The sequence below is a fragment of the Helianthus annuus genome, chromosome 14 (assembly GCF_002127325.2).
Source record: "Helianthus annuus cultivar XRQ/B chromosome 14, HanXRQr2.0-SUNRISE, whole genome shotgun sequence".
Taxonomy (NCBI): Eukaryota; Viridiplantae; Streptophyta; class Magnoliopsida; order Asterales; family Asteraceae; genus Helianthus; species Helianthus annuus.
The window spans coordinates 134,830,586-134,845,838 of NC_035446.2; the positions used below are offsets into that span (position 1 = coordinate 134,830,586).

Here is a 15,253-nt window from a genome sequence, read left to right on the forward strand (position 1 = left end):
GCATTAAAAGATGGAAACTTGTTATGCTTTGGACACTTGGAATAAATGGGTCTTGATAATAGTAACTACAATAATTGAATTAGAATTAGGTCATGTAGCTACAATAATTGAATTAGAGTTAGGTCACAGTAACTACCGATAACTGGATTAGCAGCTGGTGAATAGGAGATTCAACATAACATTTTGAGTGTAAGTTGTACCTATGGGGATTTGTGCTAAAATGTTTCACCCTTTCAGCAACCTCAAAGTTCGCATAACTTAATGGATTTTTTTTCTTCTGCTGCAGTACAAGCTTGGTTCATGGCTTGCTCTCATATTCTGTGCCCAGTCACTTGCTAATATGAAGAATATAGAGATTGATTTAAAGCAGATTTCCACTGGCTTTATGTAAGTTTGTTTTCTTATATCATATCATTCATTACACCAACTTGTAGAGGTCTTCTGGGTTCGGTTCCACTGGCTTTCATGCAGTCTCCTGTCCTGTTAAATAGTTTAGCTTAATATTATACGATCAGGATTATAACTAACTGAAACATGTTCAGTTGATTGGCCTAAACTTACTTTGATTATTGGTTTATTTTCAACCCATTTTTTTTAGCTAAATAACATATTTGACCGACCGTTAGAGATAAAACATAACACAACAAAATGTGTCGATATTGTGATTCAGGTTTGCTATTATGGGAATGGTGACAAATTACTTGAGCCCGACTTGTGGAGCTGTGAAGACTTGGGATTTTCGACTCGCTAGTTGTTGGAGGTTTCGTTCGATTGTAATTGGATAGTTTCTATGTTGCAGTTGACTAGTGTTATGACTTGTGGTGGCATTAAAAGATGGAAACTTGGTATGCTTTGGACACTTGGAATAAATGGGTTTTGATAATAGTTGTTTAACAAAAAAAATAAAGCCGGCTAGGGTATGAAACGGATTCCGGTGATTCGGGTGTGGTATTCCAGCAACCATGGTGGTTGACGGCGGGTTTTGGTGGTTCTTTCCGGTAAATAGAAGTTATTATATTTTTATAAATAGTTGGCTTGTTTAGGCTCATGAGCCTAGTCAAGTTTGATATATGAGGCTCAGGTTTGTTTGTTAAACGAGCTCCAATCTAGGATCGAGCTCGTTTTTTAAGCTTGGCTTGGTTCGAGCTTTTAGCAAACTGATCTTGAGTAGCTCACTGGTGTATCGGATCGTTGATACCCCTAGTCAAACAGGTTGAAAGTCATCTAAAGTTTTATTAACTTATAAAGCCTCCTAAATGGTTTCAACTATCTATTACCGAAATAATACAATATTATTTTTTTAACTTATAACATTTTGATATGTTAAGTTTCAAAGTTAATGGACAAAAAGTGACGGGTCAACTCAACCTGGAGACTTATTTCAACCTGTACAAAAGGATTGGGTTGACCCGAACATGTTACCCGACCCGGCCCGGCCATGTTGCCACGTCTACTTTGTCTCTTCTAGTGTTAAATCTTATCTTATGCAACTTACATGCTTGTTTCAGATGAAGTTGATCCTGAATGGGTTTCATCACAAACCACAATTGGTCATGTGGATGGAAATAGTGAGCTAGCTCATAGTGTGCTTGAGGTATTTTTTTATTTTATTATTCTTAATCTGCACACATTATTTAACATGATGATGAGATCAAGCAATTAATCATTTATGTTAGTATTTCATTATACTTAAGCAACAATTTGAATTTCTGAATAGAACTGATTTAGAGTGCATTGGTGCATCCATCACATGGCCCTATCCATTCATCTCTGTATGTATTTGTTAAACTTGTGATACAAATAATTTTAATATCATGGAACTTAATGATTGTATGTGGATGGTTTATTTGTAGGTAGTCCATGAGGATTGAGGACGCATGATGACTCAAGATTTTATGCTTCTTATTTCTTTAATTGCTTGTAATTTCTTTGTTAAATATTAAAACTTTATGTTAGATAATGTTATAACTTATTTATGGTTAGTGTTTTTGTTATGAACATGCTTATTTGAAATATAATGAAGTTTTATTTCTTTCATTAGTTGATGTTATACAATAACTATTAGGATGTTATTTGTTAATGGTATGTTTATAAAATTGGTTTTATAATCTTATTTGGGATATTATGACCATTTTCTTGATATTAAAGTAGCTATAACGTTACATCATAAGGGTCCTCTAAATTAATTTTTAAGGACGCTTGTATGTGTATCAAAAAATTAAAAGTAGGTAATCACATATTAGAACATTGTAAAAGTGTCCTAATATGTTTTTTTAGGACGTTATTTAAGTTGTCTATAGACATATTATGCGACCATAAAATTGGTTTCATAATCTTATTTGGTATATTAGGACCCTTTTCTTGGTACTAAATTAGCTATAATGTCACATCATAAGGGTCCTATCAATTAATTTCTAAGGACGCTTGTAAGTGTATCAAAAGATTAAAAGAATGTAAGCACATGTTAGAACATCGTAAAAGTGTCCTAATATGTTTTTATTAGGACACTATTTTGGTTGTTCAAAGACATTACGCGACCATAAAATTGGTTTCATAATCTTATTTGAGATGTTAGCCGCTTTTTTAGTTCTGAGACTTATTACGACCCCTTTACATGAAACGCTTTTACCGTTGGTCCTATTAAATGAAAGGTCCTATAAGATAGCATTTTAGGACGCTTTTGCGCGTACTAAAAACCCAGTTTTCTTGTAGTGTTCGTATTAGGTGTTGTGTTACGTTCTGTGTTTTACCATACACAGTAGTACACTCTATAGTTCTCATACGCCTATCACTATAATCCCGTGTGCACCCGCGATTACATTGATTGTCGCATGATCCGCATAGCTTGTACTAGGTGTATATGAATCAGGGTATACATAAAATTGAAAATAAGGTTGTGTGCGTATAGAAATGTAGCATATAGCATGTTTGCGTTCCAAATAGTATAAGGTCAACGTAAGCGAAACTCTCGGGTTTCGCTCGCGTATAGGCGCGAAAGTATGAATTTTGAGTATAAAGCATGAGCATAGTATAAGTTTAAATACGAATACGTATGTGAGCATAAACACAAAACGTATGACATGAGTGTGAGCATAAGTATAAGCATAACGTGTATGAAACTGAGTATAAAATGTGAATACAACCATGAGTATAAGTATAAACACAAGCGTATGAGTATGAATACGAGTATAAGTGTGAACATAAGATGTATGAGCATAGATGTGAACGTGAATATAGGTGTAAAACATAAGGTTTTATGTATGAATAAAATATATGTGTATGAATATAAGTGTATCAAAGTTGTACAAGTGTAAATGAAAACATAAAATGTCTGAATCATGAATATGAATGTAGTATAAACATGAATGTAATTACAACGTAAATGTATAATTGTGAGTGTATGTATAAACGTGAAACGTATGAATTTTGAATCATGAGTATAACATAATTGTGTAAGTGTGAACATAAGTAAAGTCATAAAATGTATAAGTATGGATGTAGGAAATAATAATTTTGTTTATAGTATAAATCGAACTGCACGAGTTTATGCGCGTAAAAGATCAGAAGTTTCGAGTATGAAAGAGAAAGGGAACGAGTGACACGCGTGAGATTGTGATGAGATATTGACTAAAATGTGTAAAATGGTATGCATATATAGTTGTTTACACAAAACGTGAAGTTATATAGATTGAGTTGTCACGAAACGCAGAATCTAGTTTGTGAATGTAAGGGAATATAAAATAGTTATTGGTTACGTGAAACGTACTTTGTAAAAAGGATGGAATGCTACTATGGTTTTAAAAGAGATTACATAAGTTGAAAATTTGTCGGTCCTTAAGAAGTTTTCTTACCCACGTGTTTTGAATTTAATTAACGCATCGAGTGAGGTTTTGAAAAGTTCTAGAGATTAAAAAGTCTGCATCGTCTTAAGTAACTTTGTATTAGAAAATTTTGGAAATTTACAGATTCTTGTGAAAAAGTTGATCCTTAGAAAAAAGAATTTGATATGTGAACTTAGTGATCGTGAAAGGTGTTTTTAATAAAAATATTTCGTTGATCCTGAAAAGAGTTTTGATGGTGATCGAATAATATTTGTAATACTTTGTATGAAAGGTTGGTTTGTTTATCAATTGAAAAACAACGATCTTTGGTATAATGATGCGAGATGAGTGCGTTCTAGTAATTACGTGGAATACGAAATTTTGTGAGCAATGGATTTATTAGACCGACTAAGTTGGTGAGCAACATTTCGTGAAGTTTTGAAAGTCGAGGAACAAGCGTTTATGGAAAAGTTACAAATTTTGTGTGTGTGAGCTATGTGAAAATAGATTGTAAGATAAGAATTTCGTTTATATAAACAATACCCTTTAAAATAATTAGAGATTTGACTAACGTTAAACGACTTAGATATAACCATGATCGTGTTTAGATAATACAGTCTATAAAAAGAAAGAATTGGTAACGATCACCTAGGTAAGGGAATCACCCCTAATCCGTTGGTGAGGTCGTTGTAAGATGAGAAAAGAAGCGGAGTCAATCATCAAGGTAAGGAAATCACTCCTATCTCGATGATATATCTCCATTCGTTGTCGCAAAAGTGTAAATAAAATTTCGTGAAATTATGCATGCTAGTAATGTATAATCGTATGAAAAGTATTAGTATAATGTATGCGCAAAAGTGAAAACTCAAAAATGGTTCAAAGTTGACAAGAGTGAGTTTCATCATAAAAGATCGAAAATAATAAAGCGTAAGCTTGATAAGAAGAAATTTGGATGGTTCCTAAACGGAACGTTGACTCACCAAAGTCGTCGAAAGGTCTTTTGAAATTAACAACATGCTTTGGCCTAATAGGTGAAATACTCTCGCCGATGTGTCGGTTAACGGTATTTACCCTTCCGGTTACTACACGCTCCAATTCAATCGAAAATTCGAGACCTGGCGGGATTTGTAAAAATCAAGGAGTGGAACTAGTCGACGAGGTGCGGGTTTCACCCCTAACTTGATGACTTCGTACCCTACTTGACGAATTTAAATTTGAAATTTCCATTAAGATGTGGATTTCACCCCTAACTTAATGGTGAATTTCGTGCAAAAATAGAATCAAACGGAATGAAAGTCGTTTACCAAATTGTGGGTTTCAGCCTATTTTGGTAAACTCGTCTCGTTTGTATAATATGAGTGTTTTTGTGTTTAACAAAAATCGAGTAAAATGCCTTGGAAAAAGGCGTATGTTAAAGGAAATAACGAGCAAGTATAAGCACATAAAAGGCATGTCGAGAATAACACACAAAGAATAGATCAATAGATCAAGTATCGACACATAATAAGACAAGCATTGCCACATAAGAATAGCACGTCAAGTATTAACACACAAGCGACATATATGTTTAAAACGTCAAAGCGAATAAATAAAAGCAAATAGAGTAGCATGCAAGTAGTTTCAAGCATGACATAAGAATAAAGCTCTAAAACTATAGACTAGGTTAAAGCATTCCTACTTTTCCTAATTCCCTATAGTTATGACTCTGATACCAATCTGTCACCCCCAACCAATGGCGGAATCATCGGAGTGGGACTTGTTCAAGATTGCAAGAGACTTCATAACACTATTTGTGACAATATTTAATTCAACAAATTTCATTTCATAGATAACTTGTCAAAACATTACAAGGAATTCAAATAACAACATTGTTCAACATAACCTCAACAAAATTTGATACAACACTTTAAATCTAAACGTCTAAGTGAGTATCTAGGCATCTTCGCTATCCATTTTCAAAGCATCATCAATCATCAACCTGTAACATGTTTAAAATACAATTCAATGCAAAAGCAAATGCGAGTATACAAGTTTAAGCAAATTAAAAGTATAAGTATAAAAGTTTAAAACGAATCCACATGTCAACTTAGTTTATACAAGATCAACCTAACATGGCATGCAATATTTCTAGCCAATCCTCTGTTTACGCAACAATGATATAATTCAACATGACCACAAGTCTACGGGCGGTGCGTTACTCCTATAGCGCTATACATGTCAAATGGAGGCTCGTGAAAGCTAATGACTAAAACATATTACATAAGTATGGTCCACGTATAAGCATCAAGTATAACAACATAGTATTCATGTATAAGGATTGTTTTCGTGCATTGCATAAAGAATAAGTTTAAGTGTAGTTTAATAGGTAAACATGTTACACCCCAAAAAGTAGTAAACATAAAAAAAGGGTTGCGAGTATACTCACATAATTGCTAAGTCTTCTGATTATCCAAGTGTTGACGAGCGTAAGAGATTAGGAGGATGAAACACCGAGGTCACCCTATATGGGCAAACGATGGTGCATGAGTAAACGGGCTATGACGGAGGATTTGAAATAGAATTTAAAGTATAACTTGTTGATATATATATATATATATTCACATAGAGTATACATAGTTTATGTATTGATTCTAAATTAACACAATAAGATAGTTATAGCAATATTGCCGAAAACAAAATGTACGTTTATATTTATTGTTATAAAAATTATTTGAATCCGATACACTTCGTTTTATAATTAAACGCGTTATCGTTTCACGAATTTTTACGAAAAACGGGCAGAGTTTCCTCTGTTTTGGACGATCCCGACAACCAAAGTATCGATTATTATTATCAAAACTCAACAATCAACGAAACTTTATATATTTATATGAGTTATACAACCAATATATATATATTTATACAAGTTACAAAGACACGATTAACGTACAAGTTCAAATAACTAATCTTTCACGTAAAAAAAACAATAACTATTAATAAACATTAATAATAAAATTTTGCATCGTTTAAGATTTTTACCAAGTCTCGGATCGGCCGTTGACCAACAGTTGACCGGTTGACTTTTGTTGACCGATTTGATTGCTGTTGACTTGTGTTGACTGAACCCGAAACCAAACTGAACCACTTGTTCCTCGTAACCCGAAACTGGAACATAAACTGAAACGAACTCGGACTTCGTCGAGTCGTCAAACTGAACCGTAATACGAGCCAAGACCCGAGCCAGATGTTGACGAGCTTTGACCGGTCAACCCGAGCCGAATCCAACTGAACCGAACGCTAGTTTGGACCGTTTTGCCCTGGACCCGACCCTGAGCCGAACTCGAGTTGATTCGTACCAAACAGTACTGAGTCTCCCGAAACCACATCGAACCCGAATTAAAAAAAACAAGACCCAAACAGAAATCAAGCTAACCTGAACCGAATCGAAACGAACCCAAACTGGAACTGTGGCTTGAACAGGAATGAGCTTTGTCGAAGGTCTGTCGGTGTCGTAAATATGTTACCGGTCGTCGACGGAAAACAGGCGGTAATCACCGCCGCCGACGCGCCGCTGCCGTCACCTCTCACCCTCGTCGCCTTTTCTCTCTCTTCAGTTCTCTCTCGCCGCCGTGTGCCGCCTGAACCATGTCACCTCCGCCGCCACTCACGGCGGCGCCGCTGACAGACTCACGAGGGGGAAGGAAGGGGTGGGATGTTTGGCTGTGGATGTTTAATAACAGAGGGAGAGGGTGAGATCGAGAGGTTGAAGGTTGTGTTGGTGTTATAGTGGCAGACAAGAGTTGGGAAGGGAAAGGGTTATGAAACTATGTAGGTGTGTTGAGATGTGAAAGAGATGAGAGCCAAGAGGTGTCTGTCGGCTGTAATAAGAAAAGGGTGTTAGGGTTTGGGTACCATTTTACACTTACAAGTAAATACACAATTAGTCCCTCAAACTTAATGAAGTTAATTAAATAGTTAAATTAGCTTGCTTTAAGTTTGATTTCCTAGAATTAACTAGGTTATCTAAATATTATTTAAATTAATTAATTAATTAATATATTGATTTTTTTAACAAAAGTAACTAATTAATAACACAGATAATTAACCATATAAAAACTTTTCGACGGTTTTTTAAATTGCGAAAAATCTAGGTTGGTTCAAGTTTAGGATTCGAATTTCAAAACGGGTCGGATTTCGGGAATCCATTTTGACGGATGTTACAATGCTAGCATGTGGAGCAGTGGGTCTCCTGATTGGCAATTTTTGTTGTTTGACTGGAACCATTACTTCCGGATAATCAGGCTTTTTAGGAGCAGTGGGATCTCTCTTCCTTAACTCTTCCAACTTTTTGTAGGTAGCAAACACCTTTTCTTCTCTCCACCTTGTAACCCGGTTCCTTGACCCATAATCAACAGTTATCAGCTCTTCTTTCATTCTTTTCAGTTTCAAGGTCCTTTCTGGTACATTTTTCTTGTAATTGGCCCAAACTGGAGGAGTTTGCTTTACCTTGTCTTGAATCATCTTTTGAATTCTGGTTGTCTCCTCTTACAGTTCACTGATGGACCATTCTTTGTATTGATACTTTTCTACCCTGTACTTCTTGTATGCCATTATGTATTCAAGTTAGTCATTTCTCATGTTGTCATCATCTTTTTCTGATAATTTCTGACAAAGGACTTTTGAGAACTGCTCTAAAGTTCTAACTTTACTGAGCAGGTATTGATAATTTCTTTGAATCTCTTTGTCAGAGTTTCCCTCTGTATCTCTTTTAGATATATCCTCTGCTTGTTGGGCCTTTATTTTGAGATATTCTTCTATATTTCTTGGCAAAGGATAACCTTGAACAGATGGGAGTTTCCTCTTTTCAGCATCATCTTCAGAGTAGAAGGATTTGATTTCCTCCCTGACTGCTGGAAGATCTAGAGGATATTGTACTCCTACAGGGACAATGGCAGTGTTTTGATTGAAGGGTTGAACTGAAGATAATAGAACAGGGTTTGGAATGGTGACAAAGGACAGTGGTTGTGTAGATGTTAGAGTTGGGGAAGTGTCATCTTCCAGTACAATGTTTGTTATCTTTCTTCTTTTGTGCTTTGGAGAAGTTAGTGGTGTATTTGTGGGTTGAGTAGCAGTGATTGAAGTAGTGGGTATCTGACTAACAGCGGTTGAAACAACTGGTGTTTCAACCACTGTGGTCACTACAACAGTTGATGTGTCAATTGTTGTTTTCTGCTTTTTGGCAGCTGGTTTTTGTGGTGGTGATATTGTTTTTGGTATGGCAGTGGATTGAGTGTGGGTTGATGTAGTAGTGATGGCAGTTGTGGAGATAACATTTGTTGAAACAACTGAAGTACCAACACCTGTTGATACAACATATGTTTTAACATCTGTTGGTTTGGACGTTTGATGAGAGGAACTTTTGGGGATTTGAGGAGTTTGTTTGGTGGTTTTGGAAGGTGTGGTTTTGCGTTGGCTTACTTTTCTGGTAGGCTGTCTTCTTTTAGGTTTAGAAGTACCCTGCTCTTCTTTTTCCATCAAAACTTTCTTCTCCTCCTCAAACCTTTTAGACCCTTTCATGTTTGCCTTTAATGCAGCAAATGCATTTTGAGTCTCATCAACCTTTTTGGAACAATCTGGCCTTGGGATTTCTACCACAAGTTTGGACATTCGATCTGGTGGCATGTATAAACCATCTTCTTTTCCCTTCTTTCCTTTAGTTTTCTCCACCTTTTTGACATCATCAGGATTTTCAACATAGATGATTGAAGGAGGAGCAATGCCAGTAGTTTGAAGCAGATGAGCTTTAATGGCTTTGATATCTGCTTGAGTATCTTTGTACCTAGCTTCCATGACATTTCTGACCATTTGAAGTTGAACTTCATGCTGTTGATCTGCATATTCTCTTTGTTTGTGAAGCAGAGGTTGAAACAGATGCCATAGCTCAGAAGCGGATGGAGCAGATGTTGCAGATGGTGAGGCAGTGGATTTAGCCTTTTGAGCTTGTAACAACTGTTGCATCATAGTTTTGATTTCTGCAACAGATGTGACAAGTTTATCAACCCTCTCTGTCAATTCTTTGTACTTTAAACCATCACCCAAGTTAATGGGATCATCTGATTTCCCACCAGTGGTGGTTGTATCAGTGGTTGACTTAGGAAAAGTTTCTCAACAATCATCCACTGATGCCCCTTGTTCTCGGTACTGGGGACTTCTTTCTTCAGCAGAACTTACCATTTTAAGGTCACTAGTGTATAATGGAAACACACCAGTGGACACTATGTTATCAAAAGAAGAAATTGCCTTCAAGGGAGTCTCACTGATGAAACTATTGTCCAGGTGTAAACCAGTGGGTTCAACACCTGTAGTAGCTGCTCCACTTGAACTACTGACAGGAATTACTTGTAATTCCTGCAGTGTAGCCTCCTCAACTGTTGGTGGGTTAGCAGAGATAGAGACACCAGACTCAGTCACTTGTTGTGGTATATTCTCATTGACAGGTGATTGAGAAGAACTGATTTTTATCTGAGCTATATCAAGTGCATCCAACAGAGGTATCATTGATTGTGGTGTCCCTGTTGATACAACATGATCCTTTTGAGAGGATGCAGGAGGAGTTTTAGTGTAACATCCCGAAAATACAAAACTGTTAAATTTCAATCATATTACTAATAAATTAGTAAAATAAAATAACTAGGGATGGGACTAACCTAGTTAGTTTATTACCTATGAGTAGTAAGAGTTAAAACATGAGAAAAACTAAAGTTGAGGGACCAATTGTGTTTAAGTGTAAACTAAGAATACTAAAGCAAAACAATTAACTCACAACACCATTGTTTGGTGTTGTTGATATCGACTAGGAGACAGGGGCGAACCCAAGCTCCCCTTCAAACCCTAGACTCTCTTAAATCATACAAATTGAAGGTCAAGATCTGTCCCAAATCGAAATTCAAGCTGAGATTAGTGATCCTCATCACAAGAGGATTACAAGGTATGTAAAATTTGATGAAAACTCTCAACTTGAAATTCTCATAAATTCGGGAAATCTGAAATTTAGGGTTGCATGTTTGTTTTTATGATGGATTAAGAACAATATAGTGTCTAGGGACAAACCCGAGACAAATATGAGTTGAAATCATGTGTAATTTAGCAAAATCCATAAACACCCTTGTAGGTGATTAGTGGGTTATGTAGAAATTGATAATCACTAGGAAATTTGATGTTGTTCTAGTGTAAGTTGACAATTGTGAAGTGACTTCAGAATTTTAGAAGCTAACAATTTTGTAAAATGGGTGGATGGATGTGAAATTCGGGCTAAATGATACGCTAGGGACTTGCTATGTAATCATGTAAAAATCTGCCCATAAAGTGTTTGTGAAAACGCCTCAAAGAAGGCTTAAAACTGAAATTTGAAGTTTAAACGCATAATTATGATGTTTCGGTGTATTATGCGATATATGGTTTAAAAAGAGTTCTAAACATGTTTATGATTGAACTCTATAGGGAAGGACACCGGAGCGTCAAGTGGGCAAACAAAAACAAGTGGCGATTTGCGTTTGAAAGGCTTACTTTGAAGGTATGTAACTTGACTCGTTACGTTAAACAAACTATTGTTAAATTATGTGAAGTCTCGTTGTAGGGTAATTATGGTGTCGATTGTAGCGACCAAGATCGTTACTTGAATTAATAGGCTAAGAGTGACAAGAAACCGTTTGGTAGTCATCATATTGGAGGATTCCACAAGATGAGCCAAACGGGTCGAATTGTTGTGTAAATTATTGTACTAGTGATTTTGAGAGTTAAAATGGCGATGACATTCACAAGAGCATTAAACCATCTGATTGGTAAAGAAACGCGGGTGATAATAAGCCCCGGATGTTGGGTATAAAGTGCCATAAATTTACTAGCCAAATGGTAGTTAAATGTGTGAAGTTGAAATGGGTCGAATAATTTCATAAGCGACTTTTAGTTATTCGGGCCGTAGGTTAAACTTTTGGTATGATGATTGCAATAGGCACGTTGATAACGAATTTACAGGCGTATAGGAAAAAGAATCACTCAAAACGACATGCGGATTCGGGTAAAATCAACAAAATAGTCAAAATAGCAAAGTTACAGGGGCTACCGTAACTTACGGTAGAGAACAAATCGTTACGGTGGTTCTCTACTGCCTTACGGCAGACAGAATCATTCAGAGTCCACCGTAACTTACGGTGGGTACCGTAAGTTACGGTAGAGCCCAGAAAAACTTTGAATGTTTATTTTTTATTTTTTTACAATTTGATGTCGGAACTTGTTTTTATGTATTATATTAAGGTCAAAACTAATGTTCTTAGTGGATATGACCCCAGGTGATGAACTGGATCTTACGGATGGCGGTCAAGCTAGATGTTGAAGAACTGAACACTCACTTTTGAGCTTCCGCGTTAAATTAACTATGATAAACAATGTTTTGGGATGTAAACAAATTGTTAAACAACTTTTGAATGTTTTAACTTAGTCGTTAGTTGACTAAGGGTTAACTACTTTTAAACTTTGTCTATGGAATCCATGTTATAACTAGATATCTTTTATTTTAAAATGGCATGAATAACTATGATATTCAAGTAAATTAGACGGGTGTTACATTTAGGCTCAGGTTGATATCTTTCTTCCATCTGCTGTGAGGAAGTAGCAGCAGTGGTTTCAGTTGACTTTTGTGTTGTCACAGGTGTTACCTCTGGGATCTCGTCTTCCAGAGTCACCTTTTTGGTGGGTTTGGGGGGCTTTTGGATAGTTTTCTTTTTGGTCTTTTTGGTGATTTTTGGTGTGGGTTTCACAGATGGGGTTGTGCTTCTGTAATCACCAGGAGCAGTGGGCTGAACAGCAGGGGCCTGAGGAGCAGTTGTTGCTGCTAAATTCTGCTCAGCTACCTCTGTTTGGGTTTTTGAAGGTTTTGAAAGCCTTGTGAATGTTTCAGAATTTAGACTGTTTATTTGAATAGGATTTCCTTGGATAAGCACATGTGCATTATCCTTTGAAAATTTCTTTTGAAGATAAAAACTTAAAAACCTTGGAAACAATAAAAAATGAGTTTTTATTAACATTCTTAACCATATCATTGAAAATTTACTGATAGTAGTTAAAATTTTCTTCAGCCATGATAGCATAGCCGAGGTATTGGATTTTCAATGGTATTTCATTAAAAGCTGTTATTTTATTTGACACACACAACAGGAGAGTATGGAATAAAAACCTCGGAGCAGGTGAAAAATTGCCATTTTCTAAAGTATCCTTTTTCATTTCTTCTTCATACCCTCTCTCAATGAAATCAGTTTGGTACTCTGTTTTTGGGAAAGAGCTTTTACCTGTAAGATCATTGATTTCATAAACCTCTGAAATCGTTTGAGGTGTGATGACCACTGGAATTCCCCTTATTGATGAAGTAATAGCTAAGGTCTTTTTGTCCTTAGTTTCAAGCTTTGCATTTTTCCAGAACCCTCGTTGGGTATCCAGGTAGATGGTTTCATTGCAGGTCAACAAAGTTTTGTACTTTGAAGATGAAAGTGCATCAATCACAGAATGAAAACCTGTGTTTTTACTTGTTTTTGCAAGTGTACACACGTAGTTATGACGGGTTTTGAATGGAAGATCCATGATAAATCAAAGGTAGTTAAGAACGAAGGAAGAAGATGAGTGATTTGAGAGAATTTGGTGAAAACTGCTTTTGAAAGGAATTTTGAATTCGACTCGACGGTTAAAACCCTGTTTGGGGTTTTGATCAGGATTTTATAGGTGGAAAAAGTGAATGCTGATGTGGCAGCGGTTACAAAAGATCTGACGGCTAAGTACTGTCCACGTGAAAACCTCTGGTGAATAATGGATGACAGTTGTTAGGAAACCACTGATGAATCAATATCAGTAGTTGATGTGTGTAAAATGCAACATATAAATTACATCAAATAAGACATAAAACTAACCCTTTTTAAGTACTAATGTTGGAAAAATAGTGTTTTTGTCTTTCTTTTGTATTTTCAGGATGAAATGAGCTCAAATTCACAAAAGAAGCAAAAAGACAGCAAATTCTAACACAAATACAAGAAAAGGAAAAAAAGTAGATTGCCCGAACCCTCAACGGCATCTCCCCAAGCAAAGAAGAGAAAACAGAAGCCTGAACACGCCCCGTGCTCAGCCAGCACGGGGCCGTGCCCAAGAAGCAGCAGAAAAGACAAACCTGTAGAAGCTTCTATTGCCCACCACGGGGCCGTGTCCAGTGAGCACGGGGACGTGGCGAAAGTACAGCAGGCGCATTAATTGTAATTGCGAATTACAATTAATGAGGAGAGAGAGTGTCAGACGGGCACGGGGCCGTGTCCAGCGGACACGGGGCCGTGCCCAGCCTTCTGTTCAGCCTATAAATAGGAGTGCTTGGCTTCATTCCAATCCATCCCTTGGCACACCACCTCTCTCACACTTCATCCACCACCCACCACCACTATAACACCATCATCCACCACCATCATCCATTGTCCATCATAGAGTGTGTGAGTCGTCTCGGGATCCAAGATTGATAGTAAGAGTTCTTGACAATCAAGGCCAGGTTTGCCTAAGTCTCTTACATCACTTGGTGAAGACAAGTGTTTAGTATAATACTTTTTATTTTTAATCTTTTGCACTTTTTATTTGGTTTTGTATTAATGACTTTAATAACTAGTTGCTTATGTTGAAGGTGATCTTTCCTTATCGTTTGTCCGTGGTGTCTTGGCATTATTTTACTGTCTATATAAAATAAAAGATTTTCACCATTCATATCTCCACGGTCTATATGGAGGTATGTTGGCTACCTGGTCGGGGGTTAAGGGAACGGTTTGGTAAGGGTCTTGCCCTTGTTCAGCGTTTAGAGGTCCTGCAAGGGACCTGGGTCAAATTTAGTAGGATCTCCTTCAATGCCCATAGGTATTGGATGGCGGGGGATCCAAACTCTTTGACCCCCTCATAAGTTAACTACTATTAATACTATAACCCGGCTATTTAGGACTGTATCCCTGCTGACTCAGACTACTTAGTCGAGGGTAACGTCACCGCCAAAAGCGGGGCCTACCATAATTTGCATTAATAACTTAATTCATTATCTTCCAATAATCCAACCTTTTAGGATTGTATCCTTGCTGACTCAAACTACTGGGTTGAAGGTAACGTCGCCTTCAAAAGAGGGGCCTACTACAATAACTAAGATAATCTCTTAAACAAGTGCAAAAGTGCGAAAATAATCAAAGGTTATACTAATACACGAGTCGGATCCAAGTGATTCATCTTGTCTATCTGTTTTATTTTTAGTTTATTTTTCAGCATTTAGTTAGTTTTTATTTTCTTAGCTTAAAAACATTTTTCTCACTTTTTGATTTGATTAGACGTTGAGGATAAACCGGTATTAAAAGCTCTTGTGTCCTTAGACGACCTCGGTATCTTACCAACAC

At 36.6% G+C, this 15,253-nt stretch overlaps 1 long non-coding RNA gene across 1 annotated transcript; it reads left to right on the plus strand.

The window, feature by feature from the left end:
- The first annotated feature begins 273 nt into the window (after positions 1-273).
- On the plus strand, positions 274-903 carry LOC110905977. Its single transcript, XR_002573561.2, has 2 exons — positions 274-387; positions 671-903. It is a non-coding gene; the product is annotated as an uncharacterized LOC110905977 (long non-coding RNA).
- Positions 904-15,253: the final 14,350 nt, after the last annotated feature.